This window comes from Rousettus aegyptiacus, unplaced genomic scaffold (assembly GCF_014176215.1).
Source record: "Rousettus aegyptiacus isolate mRouAeg1 unplaced genomic scaffold, mRouAeg1.p scaffold_m13_p_7, whole genome shotgun sequence".
In the NCBI taxonomy this organism is placed as follows: domain Eukaryota; kingdom Metazoa; phylum Chordata; class Mammalia; order Chiroptera; family Pteropodidae; genus Rousettus; species Rousettus aegyptiacus.
This window is the reverse complement of record NW_023416310.1, coordinates 37,579,554-37,596,235: the sequence shown is the minus strand read 5'-3', so window position 1 is coordinate 37,596,235 and position 16,682 is coordinate 37,579,554. Positions and strand designations below refer to the sequence as shown.

General features: G+C 34.1%; 1 long non-coding RNA gene across 6 annotated transcripts in view; it reads left to right on the top strand.

Annotated features, from left to right (window-relative positions):
* Positions 1 to 16,682, top strand: part of LOC107502447 — a 607,862-nt gene that overhangs the window by 544,705 nt on the left and 46,475 nt on the right. For all 6 annotated transcript variants that reach the window (XR_004952153.1, XR_004952152.1, XR_004952149.1 and 3 more), the window contains one exon: positions 11,519 to 11,609. This is a non-coding gene — a long non-coding RNA (uncharacterized LOC107502447). The remainder of the gene's footprint in view (positions 1 to 11,518; positions 11,610 to 16,682) is intronic.

The window sequence follows — 16,682 nt, the reverse complement described above, 5'->3', positions numbered from 1 at the left end:
CAAAACCAAGCAATGAGTTGACACTATGGCAAATCTTCATTGGTCAGAAGCAATTGACATTCATTTTCGTTTCTATGGTTCATATTTTCTTTCATTTCATCCATTAACTTCTATTTTTCAAGACTGACAACCTCCAAAACCTCTTCAGACATAATAAAGACTCTGTGTCAGTGTGAACATTGGTTTGTAGTTTTAACATTGTTATTTAGACTGCTAGTGGAGTATCTTTATCAAAAGCCTAAATACATTTCCTGTTTGAGAGTTCCATATCTGCACTGACTGCAAGTATTAAATGAAATGGTCATTTTCTTCTCTAAAGCTCGAGCATATCTTCAACAGCTATTAAAGATTTGTAAGGACGACAAGCCCTCAGGTTAATATGTTTTCTCCATTGCCCTACCTTTAAGATGCACAGTCCTAGAAAGCAATCATTTGAACATTAACCATTTTATGAGAACCTAAGAATACCCAGTATTGGTTTAGGTGTAATGGGGGAATGCAGACATGCCATAAAGCATAGTTTCTGTCCCATAATTTCTTATAGTATGATTAGGGGGAGAAATAATTAGGTAACTTACAATTGGAACATAATTCAGGGCAGTAGAGTTAAACCCTGAGTGTTCAATGTTTTAACATTCATTCATTCAATCAATAAGTACTTATTGATTGCCTACTATGCAAAGGTGCTATACTAGGGGTGAACAAAAGAGACAAAAATATTGCTTATAGGGAGCTTATTGTAGTGGAAAAGACAAGTAATAAATGATAGTATTTGAGTCAAATGCTAAGAAGAACACCAATAAAACAGAAAAAGATGTCAGGGAGTATATGTTCAGGGTTTAGGGGAAGGGACGATGGTTTCTCTACTTTTAAGCTACTTCAAAGGCTCAAAAATTTGAATCTCATTAACTGTGAAATCCTTGCTTAGATCCTAGTCTCCAAGGCCCCAAACCCAAAACCTTAACGCTGCTGTGTTATTCTGGAATTCTCTTAAAGTAAACAGAAATCCTAATCAACTGATAAAAAAAAATTCTTATTACTTTACAAAATGGTCTTAACAAAGAACGCATAACTCAATGACATGAAGACAGTTGGAACTTTATGAACATCTAAGTATGTAGCCCAGCTCTGGGGGAAGTTTCTGGAGGCTTTTCTGTCCAGAGCTTTGCTCCTTATCTTTCCAATCTCAGCTCTTCAGGGAGGATTCTTCTGACCACCCATCTAAGTCACCCCCAGCACCACATTACCTCATTTCGCTTTATTTTTTTTATAGTACTTATCACTAATTGATCCTTATTTATTTACGTGATAATTGCTATCTTCCCCTACTACAAAGAAAGACTCAAGAAAATAGGGAACTTGTTTGTTTTGGTACTGGCATATAGTAAGTTCTCAAAATATATTTGTTGAAAGAAGACTGCCTAGAGTTAGCTATAGCTATCCAACTATATCCAAGAAAGGGAGAAAAGTCTACTCAAGAAAAGGCCACCCTCAAAAAAATTATTTCGACCTTATTTAAGATTCTACTCCACTTTTTTATAAAAGAATAAGCAACTTCTTGTTTTAATTGCAATATTCACTAATTTGAAACAGTCCAAAATAAAACACTTCTTAGTGAAACTTTTGAATTATCCAGTTGGTTTCCAGACAGATACATATACTTTTATGAGCCTATTAGAGAAAAAACGCTGCAATTGAGGCAAAATTTCCCTTTTTTCCTAAAAAGTAATGTGTTTGCACCTTTTTTCACTTAATAAAATGCACAAAATGCATTTACCTTGCATGCAATGTTTTTCTTCAAATAACCTAATTTTATGTATATCATTTGAAACAATTGTTTTTCTATATTATGAAATTATTCAAGCAAATGGAAAAATACACAGAATAATATAATAAGCATCTACCTGCTCACCAATCAGCTTTGTTAAAGCTGAACATTTTTCTAATTTGCTTTATATCTTTTTGATAAATAAACATTTTGAATAAGTTGAAACCCTTCATATAATTGTTCCTTCTCTCAAACCATTCTCCTCTTCCCTGAGGTCATAATTATCTTGATTTGTTTTTTAGTCTCTCCATGCTTGTTTTTATAATTTTATGTATACATATAATTTCCTAGACAAGATAGAGTTATAAATATTATTATATAAATATCATACTACAGGTATCATTCTGCAACTTGTGTTTTTTACTCACCATGGTTATTTGATATTTATTCATTTTGATATATATGGCTAAGGATTATCATAGGCTGCTACACACCTGATGCCATCCTGTCTGGGTAGGTGTGCCAGTTTATACTTTCATCTGTGTTATATGAATTGTTATTTCAAATTCTCACTAAGACTTGCTATTACTGGATTTTATTTTCATCATTGCCCTTCTGATGGGTAAAATGTTATTTATTGTTTTTCTTTGCTATGCATAGCTCTAATTAATAGCATAGTATAACTAGAGATCAACTGGACTTTTAGATTTGCTGTTCTATCAATTACCTGTTTTTATCCTTTCTCCATTTTTCTTAAGTTTATTTATTTTTTTCATAATTGATTCACAAGTTTTTTTGCACTCTGACTACCAAGAAATTTTAGTTACTTGAACTACAAATTCCATAATCCAGACCGTGGTTTATTATTTCACTTAAGACATAGTGTACTGTACAGAAATATTTAATTTTAATTAGTATTTAAATTTATCAGTTCTTTTTTATAATTATGTTCATTATATCTTATTTAAAATATTCTATTTTACTCTGAATTCATACAGACTTTATCTTACATGTTCTACAATTTTTAATATTTTGATATATACATTAAAACTTTCGATATTCACGGTTATATATTCATGCAGTCTTAAGCTGGCATCTAATTTTATTTTTTTCCATACAGATGTATAATTTTTCCCTACCATCTATTGAATAACTCATTCTCTCCCCCACTGATTTGTAATGACACCTCTGTCATATATCGATTTTCCATAACTGTTTTGTTCCATTTCTGATCTATTTGGCCCTCTGTGGTTTTTGTATCTATGCACCAAATCAGTTATTATATTGATTTGGGGAGTATAGCATGGCATGTCCAAAGTCAAACCTGTATTTGAATCTTATCTTTACCACATTCCAGTGTTTGACCTTGTGCATGTTAGTCTTTCTGTGCCTCAATTTCCTCATACATAATAGTAACTACCTAACGGTTGTGATGGCAATTAAGTTAACATAGGCTTATGAAATCCTTAGGACAGTATATACACATAAAAGCAATTGTGTTACTACCATTACTACATCAAAAATAAATATTGATAATTTGATACTTGTTCTTTACCTCAGAAACTGTCTTAGCTAATTACTGTCTTTTTGCTGTTGCATATATATTTTGGGTCAACTTGCCATGTTCCAAAAAATAACCTACTAAGATTCCAGTTGCATACTGACTCTTCTGGATTAATTTGTGAAAAAGTGGTTTATGTTACTTAGTCTACCCATCTATAAACCCAATGTATATTTTCTTTTAATTAAATTATATGACTTTTAGTACAATTAAATAATATTCTCTGAGGGTCTTGCATATTTTTTATTAGATCTAGTGGTAGTTTTTGAAATTGTACTTCCTAATTATTTCTGGTATATAAAAACTATAATTTTGGTATATAGTTTCTGTTTTTAAACATACTTGTTTATCCAAGTTTATGGTTATACATTTTTTTCACTTTGCTAGTTTTGGTTTGCTAATATTTCATTTATGTTCGTGTCAAATTATAGACTTATATTCATATTTGACATTGTCCTCTATTATCTTTACTCATATTGCCTTATCTTTTTTTTTTTTTTATCAAGGCTATCATAAAATAATAACCTCATAAAATGAGTTGCAGAGCAGTGTGTTTTTATCTGTTATCTGGAAGAACATATGTACTTTTGGTGGTATCTACCTTTCAAATAGGTATAATGAATCTGTAAAATATATTGGCCTAGTGTTTTGTGATTTTTTTTTTTTGTAGATAGTTATTTATATCACTGATTCGATTTTTCAAAAATTATGGGTATATTAAGGTTTTTTTTATTGCTGGAGCTAGTTATGATTAGTTATACTCTTCTAAAATTATTAATCTAAATTTTCAAGTGTATTCATAAAGTTATTTAAATTATTCTCATTTATATTTTTATGATTATGATCATGAATCTAATTTATGATTATGAACATAATGTTCACCTTTAAAATTGTATTTGATTTTATTGATCTCTATAGTTTCTCTTTCATTACTTTCTGTTATTATTATTTTATTTCTTCTACATTCTTTGGGAATATTGTTCTTTTTCTTCTTTTTAGGTTGAAGTCTTGGTTTATTCTTTTCTCTTATAAACATCTAAGGATATAAAATGTCCTTTAATGCATTTCACCACTTTTATTATGTAATATTTCAATTTTCATTATTTCATATTTTTAGCTTTCAGCATAATTTTCCCTTTGAACCTTGAGTTATCACAAAATATTTGTTTATGTTATTTAAAAAGTTTTTATCTTTTTGGTATTAGTTACTTGCTTAATTAAATATGAATATATACCATTCTTTTGTAGTGCTGAGATTTTTTATTGTTTATTGGGGTTTGCTTTGTGCTCCTATACACAGTAAATTTTGGTAAATTTCTAGGTATGCGACACAGTGTTCTATTAATGTTTATGAAATCAAATTTACCGTTTGCTGAAATGGTATATACAATCACTTCATGTGGTAGGTGGAATCCTATGACGGCTTGGATTCCAGGCCTCTGTTTTATACAACTTCTCCTTGAGTGTTGGTAGAACTTGTGACTATCAGATTGCACTCATTTGATTAGGTTACTAATGAATTGACTCTGAATAATCAAAAATAATCAAAATTAATTACCCTGATACTAATACTTGAGGATGATCTTTAAGATCTAGAAGCAAAACCCTCCTAACAGACCTCAAGAAAACAGGGACCTCAGTTCTACAGCCATAAAGGACTGAATTTTTCCAACTAACTGAATGAGCTAGAAGAGGCCCCTGAACTTCAGATGAGGATGCAACCTGGCTGACACCTTGATTTCAGTCTTGTGAAGGAAAATACAACTTCTCACCTACAGAAATGTTAAGATAATAAATGGCTACTCTTTTAAGTGCCTAAATTTATGGCAGTCTGTTACACTGCAAGAAAATAATTATGCAATATTTTTGTATTTAATTTAATTATTAAGGAATGTAGGTTGGGATATCACATTGTGATTATGCTTATTAATTTCTGCTAGTATATCTGTCCACTTTTACTTGTTCTACTTTAAAACCATGACCTTTGGTCTATATAAATTCAAAATGGCTACTTATTCTTAATCAATTTTCTTTTATTATTCGATAGTGACTCTTTTTGATTACTTTTTAAAATTTTCTTTCTCTGAATTATATTTATTGTAAAACTTAATTTTTCATATTAAAATACTTATACTATTTATCTTTTCCATAGTGTTTTCCTGGTGTGTTTTTTTTTATCTCTTAATTTTCAATTTTCTTTTGTTTTATGTTTTTAGAAATATCTTTAGTAAACATCATATAGCTGGATTTTTAAAATTCAGTTTAAGACTCTTACATTTATTGTAGTTATTGATTTATTTTGATTTTTTATCCTTTCATTTGTTATGCTTTTTATTTTTAAGAAGCTTTCATTATGATTCTGATCAAGCTGTCCTCTCTCTTTTCTTCTCTCTCTGTTAGTTTGAGTTATAAATTTTTGTGGCTTCTTTTACATTTTAACAGACATCTTTTATTTAACAAACTTTAAAGTTAATCAACATTTTACATTCCGAAAAAATACAAAGACCTAACCTTTTAAAGATACGAACATGCACTTTTATACACTATGTTTTACACTTTAGATCCACCTTATTTTTATAGCATTCCACTTAATTATTTTTATAAATATTGATTTTATATAACAATGTTTATTTACTCATATTTTGTTTTCTTCATTTGTTTTTGAACCATATGCCTTAATCTTATATTTAATTCTTTCTTATGATGAATATTGTTTAATAATGCCATCTGTACACTCTTAGTATTTGCCTGAAATGGATTTATTTTGGCCTTACTCTAGAATGATCATTTAATTGGGTATAAAATTATAACTTGCCAATTTTTCTCTCTTAGCACTTTGAAATTACTCCATTATTTCTAGGTTTTTGTTCTGAAGAAATATTTGACACTTTGCCTCATAAGTTGTGGGTGGGGGGTCTATAGCTCTCCCCTTGAATCTTAACAGTCACTACGACTGACTGTTTGATCAGTAGAATATAGTGGAAGTGACACCATTCCAACTCGTGGGCCCAGATTTTGAAAGGTTGACAGTTTTCATGTCATTCCTCTTAGAATTCTCATTCTTAGGGAATACAGCTTCTATCTAAGAAGTTTGGTTACCATGATACTGCTGTGCTGTAAGGAAGCCCATGGGAATCACTTGGAAAGACTACATAGAAACAATCATTTCAGGCTAGGCGACAAACTTGGGAGTGAAAAAGCTTTCTTGGACATTTAATCCCCTGCCAATGTGATGTAGACAAGGTCCACGGCCACAGACATGTGGCCTTATTCTTCTTGTCCCAATTTTCTCAAACTATTTGAGACACCTTACTTGAGATGTAAGTCATTATTTAGCAGGAACCGACCATCCATACTGTGCTCTGCTCAAATTCTTGACCTATAAAATCATGAGCATTACAAAATGGTTATTGTTTTTCATGACTAAGCTTGAGGTGGATTGTTACAACTAAATATATCTGGAATAATAGAATTTCCCTTTATAATACTTAGATCCAATTGGAAAAGTATATATTTATTAGTAAGAACAGTTGTTTAATATTTTTCCCCCAAAGAGTAGGTTCTGTGAAAGTAAAAACAAAACATAATTTGTTTTATACTTTATTCTCAGAGTGTAGCCTATATAGGTGCTCAATAAATATTTGGTTGATATATAAATATTTTGTAAAGTTTATACTGCTCAATTTTTAGACTCGTTGCTTTTATATGAATTCTTTTAAAATTGTTTTTACATTTTTATTTATCTGTGCTTCTATAATCCCCTAAGAAGATCAATTAAAATGATAGATTAAAAAAGCTCCAAAAATTCAATTTCATTTGCAGATGCAAGATCTGGTTCTTTTTATGTTTTTAAGCTTAGTTACACCTTCTGTGCTGATGATTTTTTTGGCCATAGAGGCTGGAAATAGTCAATGAACAAAAAAAGCTGGATTGGGTATATAGAGTGCACATTGAAAAGTTTAGGATTTAATTTAAAGATTACTTAATCACTTTTAAAATCTGGGAAACATCAGAATGTTTCCCCCAAGTGGGCCCTGGCTCCACTGTGGATGAGTGACGACGGGACTTCATGGTTTCCTGACATCTGTTGCTCCATGTCTTCATGGACAGCTGCTGAAAATCTGATCTGTTTTTTCTCCTTGTCACTTGGCTATTTCTGCTTTTATCCTCCAAAGATAAATAATTCCTTTGTAATAAAAGCCTCTGGAAATAGAGTTTGGGGGAAACACCTATTTGTTTGTTTGTTTATTTTTCAGACCCCACTATGTCTTTGAAATTAAAGTCAGCTTACATAGATACATAATATATAATAACAAGATGAATTTTTAAGTACAGAGAAAAAAAGGAAATGAAGGAAGTAAAAGAAGGAAAATAAAGGGCAATTAATGATCACAGTATAAGATTCAAAAAGGTCAAACCATAATTTTCTTCTGGCAGGACAACATTTGTCCCTAAGCATCACAGGAAAGGGGAAACTGGTCAGTTACATGGTTCAAAGTGTCTATAATACAAATGTAAACCAATTGTTCATAAATATAATTGTGTTCTCATACCATACAGTAATTTCTTCCAGGTTCTTTATAAAGGGGACCCAAGAGGAATAAAACTGTTTCAGCTAAGCAGTACTTTAGACTAAGAGGACAGCATGTAGGAGGGGCTGTAACTGAGTGAAGAATTCAGAAGATAGTTGCATTCATATTTGTATTCTTAGTTATTAACAATGCCAGGCAAACAGTAGATACTTAAGTATATGCAAAAAATGAACTGAGAAGGCTGCTGTGGGTTTAGATGCCATAGAGGAAATGTCTGTGTAGCTTCTATAGTCAGCACTGTAGTCCTGAGAACTTGGGAGGCAAACGGTGATAGCCAGTGATGTGAACTTACATCCTGTCTCTACTACACAGGGCAACTGGCCAATCGTTTTCCTTTATACGCTTAGTCCTATCGTTCTCTTACCCCGAGATCTGTTTAATTTAATAACACCTAAGGACTGACCACTTTCTTCTCCTCAGATCTTCATTTTCTGGAATAAATCTTAAAATATCTGTCTACATTCAGTCAATATTAAAGCTTACTTTCCCAAGCCATAGTTTTCTTCTCTTTACCAGTCTTTATGTCCACTGAACAATAATTATCCTGTGGCTTAAAAGACACAGTGTCCTTGTGTGGGTTAAAGTCAAAGTCCTAAAGTGGGGTGCATAACAATGAGGCTATAGTATTCTATGCTGTGTTGCAACTGTCCAGCTAGGTTATGTGAGAAGGCCCAAAGTAAAGCCAAGTCACAAAAATAGGTTGCTTTATTACCACACTTCTCCACCCTTGGAAGCATATTGCTTCAATTAGAACAATGCTACACATTTTGTGTTGATAAAGAGTGAGGCAGTCTTTCCTGTTATTTTCTTTGGTCAACATTTTCGTTACATGGAAAAGCAGTCTCTGTGTGAAAAACCAGGAAACAAAGCTCCATCGTTTGGACTTTATTTTTATTCCTGCCAGTGAAACACCAAAGTATTGTAGTGGGCAAGTCTCCCGTAATGGCATTTTTCACCTTCCCCAATCTAGCCATTTGGCCATTGAAATAAAGACTTTTTTTGATTTTCTTTCTGCCTTTTTTTTTAACATCAGAATTTGCTTCTGTGAAGCCCGATGATCATTTCTCTGCCAAAACAGAATACCTGTACAATAAAGGGGAGAGGAAGAGCTAGAAAATGCAGACATTTGCCACTACTCCAATGACTGGGCTATAGCAGATGCTGAGAAAGTCCAACAAGTCCACTTGGTATTGTCAGAAGGGAAGCCTGGCATGGTAGTCTTCCAGTGAGCAGAGTGTTAAAGGAGTACTGTACCAACCTGTGTTGTTGGGGAAACTCAGTCTCCAAGGCATTATGGTGACAGACCACAACACTTGATGGCATCCAAAACACTTACATCTGGCAGTACCTGAAAGTAGAATTTGACATATATGTGGGTACCATGTTGTAGGGCAAGAAATGGCTTGGAGGAGGCAGGATGCAGTATGCATCCTGTTTTGCTTTTATGAGCAAGTTGCATTCATTTTGTCTTATGCACATGGAGGATGACGTCAAGGAGCTAGGACAGCTGGCTCTTCTATGGACCAACCTCAGAATCCTAGCCAGCACACCCCTCTGCACTGAACTAGTGTTCAGTGAATTACATGGGTTTGTGAAACTTTGGGATTTAAAGAGAGCGAGAAGAGTGAAAGAAGAGTTAGTGGTTGAACTCATGATCTAGCCTGGATCACATTTGATGGGAAAATGCACCTAAGAAAATGTAAGCTTCAGGCAATCAAGACTGCATGGTGTTCCATAAGCAGTCCATTGCAGAAGAAACTGAGCTGCTCTGACATCAGACCACACTGAGTTTAAACCAATTACTCTGTCACTTCGTAGCTGTATCACCTTGGACAGGTTGCTGAACCTTTCTGAACATCTGTGTCTTCATCTGTACAATACAGATGCCTAAGAATGTTGTTGTGAGAATCAAACAAAATAGCATATATTTAAGTGCCTGACTTAGTCCTTGCCATGATTGCGGTCCTCCTTATATTATCTTCATCATTATGGTTACTTACGTTGTTCTCTAGGCATATGGTTTTAAAACATTATTATAATTAAATATCACTGAGAACAACCTATGTGTCACTGATCAACATAGTCACAAAGCGAGAACTTTAGCTCTACTTCTTTAGAACTAAAATAATAGAAATCATATTTTTATTTATTTAATACTTAATTTAGTTAAGAGTTTCTCAAATTAGCTAAATTTGTAGATGTTTTCTTTAGGAAATTGTTATTATTATTACTATTATTATTATTATTATTATTTTATTTTTTGTGTTTTTACAAAATCCAGCCTGTCAAAAACTAGCAGTGTGGCGTTTACTAAACCATGTATCTTTTTTAGGACCTCATTTTCTTCGCTTATGAAATAACACCTGAGGTCCTCTCAGTTCTCACATAGGTGTAACTCACTTGAGCATCATAAAATCTCAATGAATTTCTTAAGGTAGAGATTGATTCTCTCATTTACAGATAAGCCCAAATATTCCAGGAAGTTTCAAGGTCAGTTTAAGTAAGCAGAGAGGCTAGGATTTGAACCAAGAATTTCCAGGCTTAAGAAGAGTTCTGCTCACTGTCCCTTCAATCCCATGAAAATGACGACAATGTCTCAAATAATTAGAACACATTAAAGCCTTTTAACTGTACTGTTATACTGGTTTCACGGGCACTTCAGAATTTTATAGTTCATGATTATCATTATAATAGCACTTATTACTATTAAAAATCAGTGATCACCATTCAGTCATATAGAGGCTGCCCTGCAGAGTGTAAAGAGATTGGGCAGAATCTGTACTGACCCCTTAATATTCTCAGGATATTGCCACTTGCCACTAGGTAAATAATTATTTGTTATGCCAAATGAGATTTATTTCCTTTGATTTATTACCTTTTTTTCCTCACAAATATAGAGTGTTTAAAAAGAGTGGCAATTTGACTTTTAATTGTCAGTTTTATTTAAAGATGATGATGATAGTGATAATCATATTAACAAATAACATTTGTTGAGCTCTTACTAAGTGTCAGGGTCTTTTCCTGGTACTTTTATGTAGATTTTCCCATTTAATCCTCTTAGTTAAACCCATGGAGTTATTACATCATTTACTCTCATTTTATAGTTAAGCAACCTAAGACATAGAGAATTTAAATGACTAACTAGATCATAGATGTAGCAAGCAGTAGCACCGGAAATTGAACTCAGACAATTAATTCTTATTTATTTTTCAGAGGCACGTTGGCTTGTATCTTTAAAATACTGTTGAGCAGACGGTTCGTAGTAATTCATTCAGTTAGTTAGTATTTGCCTTGAACCTACTATGTGCCAGGCACAGTTCGGCGTTAGAGAGACAATGGTGGATTAGGCAGATGACCTTACATGTAGATAGGAAAAAAAAGGAATAGTCCCAGGTGAGTGAACAGGAAGACAGGTAGTCAGTTGTTTCCACAGCCAGTCTGTCTCTAGCTCAAGAAAAATGAAGGCCTACCAAGTGCCTGGGGTTTGCTGTCCTCCTGTGTAGCAACATGTTCTCTGTTAGACTGTCTGAGTCTCTTTAGGATTTTGAGGTTAAAAGTTTTTGCTACTATGAACTAACCTAGTTACCTCACCTCCAGGTCAATCGTTGGGATTGATACAGAGTGTTTGACACTGCCATGCTGACTCTACTACTTTGATCCTACGGACCTTGCGATACTACCATTTGGAGTAAGCACATTCAAATCAGAATTTTATCTGTATTGATTAAATCTTGTTGAGAAAGAGTTTTAGGGAACACATTCCATCCAGCAAATTTAATTCATTGATCAATTTTCTGTAAGACCCAGCTAAATCATTTTCGATTCTTTCTATGCTAATGTTCATGTTATCAAAATTATTTTCATCAAAATCGATTCTTTTTCCATTTAAATTTTACTGTGAAGATTTGATTTATTGATCAGTTTTGATCCACAACAATTTTACAGATTTTAGTGGATCTTCTTTATGAGCATTGTTTCTGTTAAGCTCATCTTTCCAAAGTCTGACTTTTCATATTTCTTAAAGAATTCACTTTTTCATCAAAATTTGTGTTTATGAAAGGATTTAGATGTATATTTTTGGCTTTTTAAAAATTTTATGCTGATTATTTTTTCTCATATTTATTACAAGTAATGATCTTTTGTATTTATTTCTTAGCTCATCCATGAAAAAAATATTAACATATATTTTGAAATATTGAGATGGAAAGGAAATGTGAATAACTCAGACCCTGAGGAGACTGAGGATAGTAGCAAAAGAAGAGAAAGACAAAGCGAAAGGTAGTGGAGAGGAGAAGGGTAAATGGAAAGGGTATTGGAAGAAGAAGGAAACAGTTGAGAAAGTAAGCAGGAGTTGTGGGAGAGGAAGTCAAATCAATCCCATTTTCAAAATGGACGAATCAAAACAATTGGCTCTAAGCAGTGAAGTCTAACCAACCTATACCACTTAATACAAATCAAACATCCTTCAGTTACCTCTTAAAATATGAAATGACAGGACTCTGTCATTTCAAGCACTGGTGACTCTTTTAAGATTTACCCTTTTAAGATCTGTAAGATTTTGTTGTACCTTGACAGAGTCACCTATTTATCCTTTTGTTAGTAACCAGAGAATGTTCTATTCGTCTGTTTTCTAGCTCACGTATGTTGCAAATATTGTCTATAGACCTGTGGTTGGAAATTTGGCCAGTAAGACTCTATTTAGATGAGCCTAGTAAATCATTTTGAAAAAAAAATGCAGTATCGTCTGGAATAGACATGCTCCTTCAGGAAGAACACTTTGAGGAGGCAGGGAACTTGCTGTCTCCATAGAACGCCACATGAGTCCTCACTAAAACCCTCATTGAAGAGAACCTGAATGATTTTCAGAATGGTATTAGTAAAGCTACCTTAAGACTAAAGAATTACATGGGGTTATCATGGGCATGCTTAGGAAGGCTGAGGCAAAGTATTGTCCCTCTATAACCACTGCCACCAACATGCTCTCCAAACAGTCTCTATATTTTTTCTTCATAATCTTATTCCTGTTTGTTATTGAATATTTAATTTTGTGATTATTAATTCGATGCTTTCCCCCGACTAGAGACCATAAGCGCTACAAAGGAAAGCACCAGGTCTGTTTTGTTCACCATTCTGTATTGTACTGTATTTAGTACAATCCCTGGCATATAGCAGGTACTTAATTAACATTTGTTAAAAAAAAAATTAAGTGAATGGATAATCTAAAACAAAGGACAGAATAGAGCTTCTGAACTTGGTATGAACCAGAGTTATCTTGAAAAGTTTTACTCTTTGATTCCTTTACATGGGTATGGAGAGAAAAGAGGACACTTGGAGAGGAGCGTGGATGCGGTTCTTTTCTTTTTGCCCCTGTTTCCTGTACTCGAAACTGGTTATCCTTACCATTTGTTTCCCTGACAACATCCCATTGTTGGATCTAGAACTGGCTTTTCTTACTTTTCTGAACAATGGCTTGAGTAGGTTCTGAGGCCCACAGTCCTCTAAGGGAATTTGGTAAGACTCCAGGGTCCAAACTTCCCTCACGAAAATAAGCTGAGAGAGTAAGAAGACCTGCAGAAAACTGATCATAACAGCTTTTGACACAAGGAAGGGCAGACAACACAAAATCAAGAATTTATCATTGTTACTTGAATCTTGGAATTGTTCAGATGTTTGGAGGGCACTGACCCCCCAGAGCACAAAGAATGAAATTGCTTCTAAATGATGGCTCTAATTATAATAAAACCATAAATTGATCCACTTAGTTTAGGGAACAAATATGCAACAGGACTGTCCTTGCCTCTCTCTCTAACCTCATTTCCTACCTCTTTTCCCTTCATTCTCTATACTCCAGCAACACAACTCTTTTTATGTTCTTTGGACAAACGGGTTTTGCTCTTGCCTCTGGACCTCTGCGTGTTCTGTTTCCTCTGCCTAGAATGCTCTTCCTCAGGCATTTCGTATGACTGGTTCCTGCCCATCATTCAGTTCTCTGCTTCAATGTCACTTTCTCATATCTTACCACCCTATCTAAAGTACTATGAGTCCTGTTTTTTATCTTTTTTTCCTAACTATTATTTCTTTTCTATGATTATCTTATTGCTCCAGTCACTCTTTTTTTTTTTTTCATTCACTTTCTTCTGTCTTTCTCCCTACAATGTAAAGTTTGTGAAAGTGTAAATGTTGTCTATGTTGTTAAGTGGTATTCCCAGCTTCTAGGTTATCACCTGTGACATGGTATTTACTACATTTTTTGTAAATGAATGAATGGTTGAATGAATGAATGAATGAGATTAGAAGAGTCTAGGAACTTAAGCACATACTAGCTTTTGTTGTCTTTGAGGGCTATATTAGAGAGTTTGAATTTTATTCTAGTGTACTAGTTTTATTAGTCTAGGGCTGCCCCTAAGGTATATAGGCCCTAGGTAAACATTTTGTTTCAAGTGTTGTATGACAGTTAAGAATAAGTGATTAATCTATGAACACTTTCCTGATTAGGCGACAGTGTGGGACAAGTTGGACATATAGGATGAATGCAGGTCCTTTTCTGTGATTAACTATATAGGAATCTGAGGCTATTAAATAGGGGACTATCCCATAATCCAGACAACTGGTTGGCTTAACTACGTGTATTCAAATATTTCCATATATGTATTTCCTATACAGATAAGGTAACATATGCTTGATTGTAAGATCACTCGTTTTTTATCTTTTATTTTGTATTTTATTTTTATTTTAGTCATGATGAAAGATATCTTCCAAAACATGAGGGTCCCTGAGACTCAGGGCTTGAGACAGAGGTCTCACTTGCGTAGGGCTAACGGTGGCACTGTTTCTAGAACTTTAGGAAGGAGCCTTGCTCTAAGCCATGCCTTCAGGATTCACAACTAACCCCACTGGAGACTGTTCTAGTGGGAACTCCTTTTCCTCTTGGCACCAACAATGCTTCCGTCTAAATGTCAGCAGTCCTGCTACATTTGCCGTCAGAGAGCCAGGTACTTGCACTGCCATGCTTGTCAGTGGTCAGTCTCGGTATGGAGCTCTTTCTCATGTTGTTTAGCCCCCAAACCATGTCTCTGACAGGTGTGTTTTATATATGTGGAATCCGAGTTATACACCTGTGTCTCAGCTTCAAGAGAGTCTAGGAATGCAATTATTTTTTCAATTCCACCTTGGAAAGGTAGGGCTCCTAATGTAAGAAGTTACTCACATGTAGGAAGGATTTTTCATGATGTAGCCATAGCTAACAGTGGTCCAGTAAAGTAGCTTTTTAGCATTTTGAATAGGAAAGTGATATGATTTAGGTTTTTAAATCATAAAAGCACTCTGGCTTCCAACTGGATTGTGGGTTAGAAGGTGGCAGGAGTGGCAGCAGGGAGACTGGTGAGCAGGCTCTTGTGGTCATATAGGGGAGAGATATGAGACAGGAGGTAACTTGGACTAGGGTGTGACAACACGGATAGAGAGAAGTAGGCAGAGTCCAGTCCGGTGCTGCAGTGCAAACCACTGTAAATCCAGTGGAATGATTTGGAGGAGGTGAGCTGCAGGCAAGTTCATTTAACTAACAGATCACCTCATTTAACTAAGATGTTTCTATATTAACAAATTGAGAGAATGCCCTTTTTATTAACTTAGTCTGTGGTGATGTCTATGAAGATGATAGAAGACCAGAAGTTATCAAATTGGTCATCAGATGTCACCTAAGATATTAAGTACCAAAATGAGGGCATAGTATTACATTTTTTTAAATTCCAGTATGGTTTTCATAGCCCTGCTCATGATGATGAATAAATTTTAATTAGATGAGGTGTCTAAACAAGGCACTTTGACAATATATCAACATATATATATATATATAAACAATATATCTATATCTATATATATCTATATCTATATCTATATCTATATCTATATCTATATCTATATATATATATATAGATATATATATATATATAAATTTGCTAAAGCTGCAGCAGATATCCAGGTCAAATTGCAAGGCTCTCTATCTCAGTTGGCTTTTATCTCCTAAAGAAGCCAAGACCCTGGAGTCCACAAACTAAAATCTGCTGTGAATGATGCAAATCTGAACTACCAGGAAGTGCTTTTAAAAGGAATTTCCTGATGATTGTAAAGCAAATATTATCAACTCTTTTATTACTAATCTGAAGATAAATATATATAACCCGATCCAACCATAGCTAAGAAGAGTATAGAATTTTTGAGGATGGAAAGGTTGAAAACCCTTCATAAGGAAGAGGAATTGTTTTTATGAGATCCAATTGTGAATGATAGAGTGAAACCGAGTGAGGGGGAAATTTGAGCTGAACATCAAAGAAAATTTCCTTCAAAAAGGGTCACCTTTGTGGTGAAAGAGCAAACCTTGGAGTCTCTCCAGACAGGTTTAGTCATCACACACTGTGCAAGACAGCCAAATCCCGATCTGGCCAGTCCCTGGCCCATACAAGGAAGAGATCCTTGTCCTCCAACACTGCCTTTGTTCAGTAGCTGTAATTAGATGAGAAATGAATTTCAGAAGTGATTTAGAGGATTTGCACAGAGCACCCAAAAATGTCAAAGTGTCTCTCATACCTCCAATTGCTGCTTGACAGCAGAGGTGAAACAGAAGGTGGCCAGTGATCACCACAGGAAACAAGCCTTTAATCATGGCAACAACCTATTTTGAAGGAAATTATTTGCCATTATAATCATAATTTATTGATATGAAATGTAACAACTTTATTCTAAATGCTAGCTGGCTGGCTGG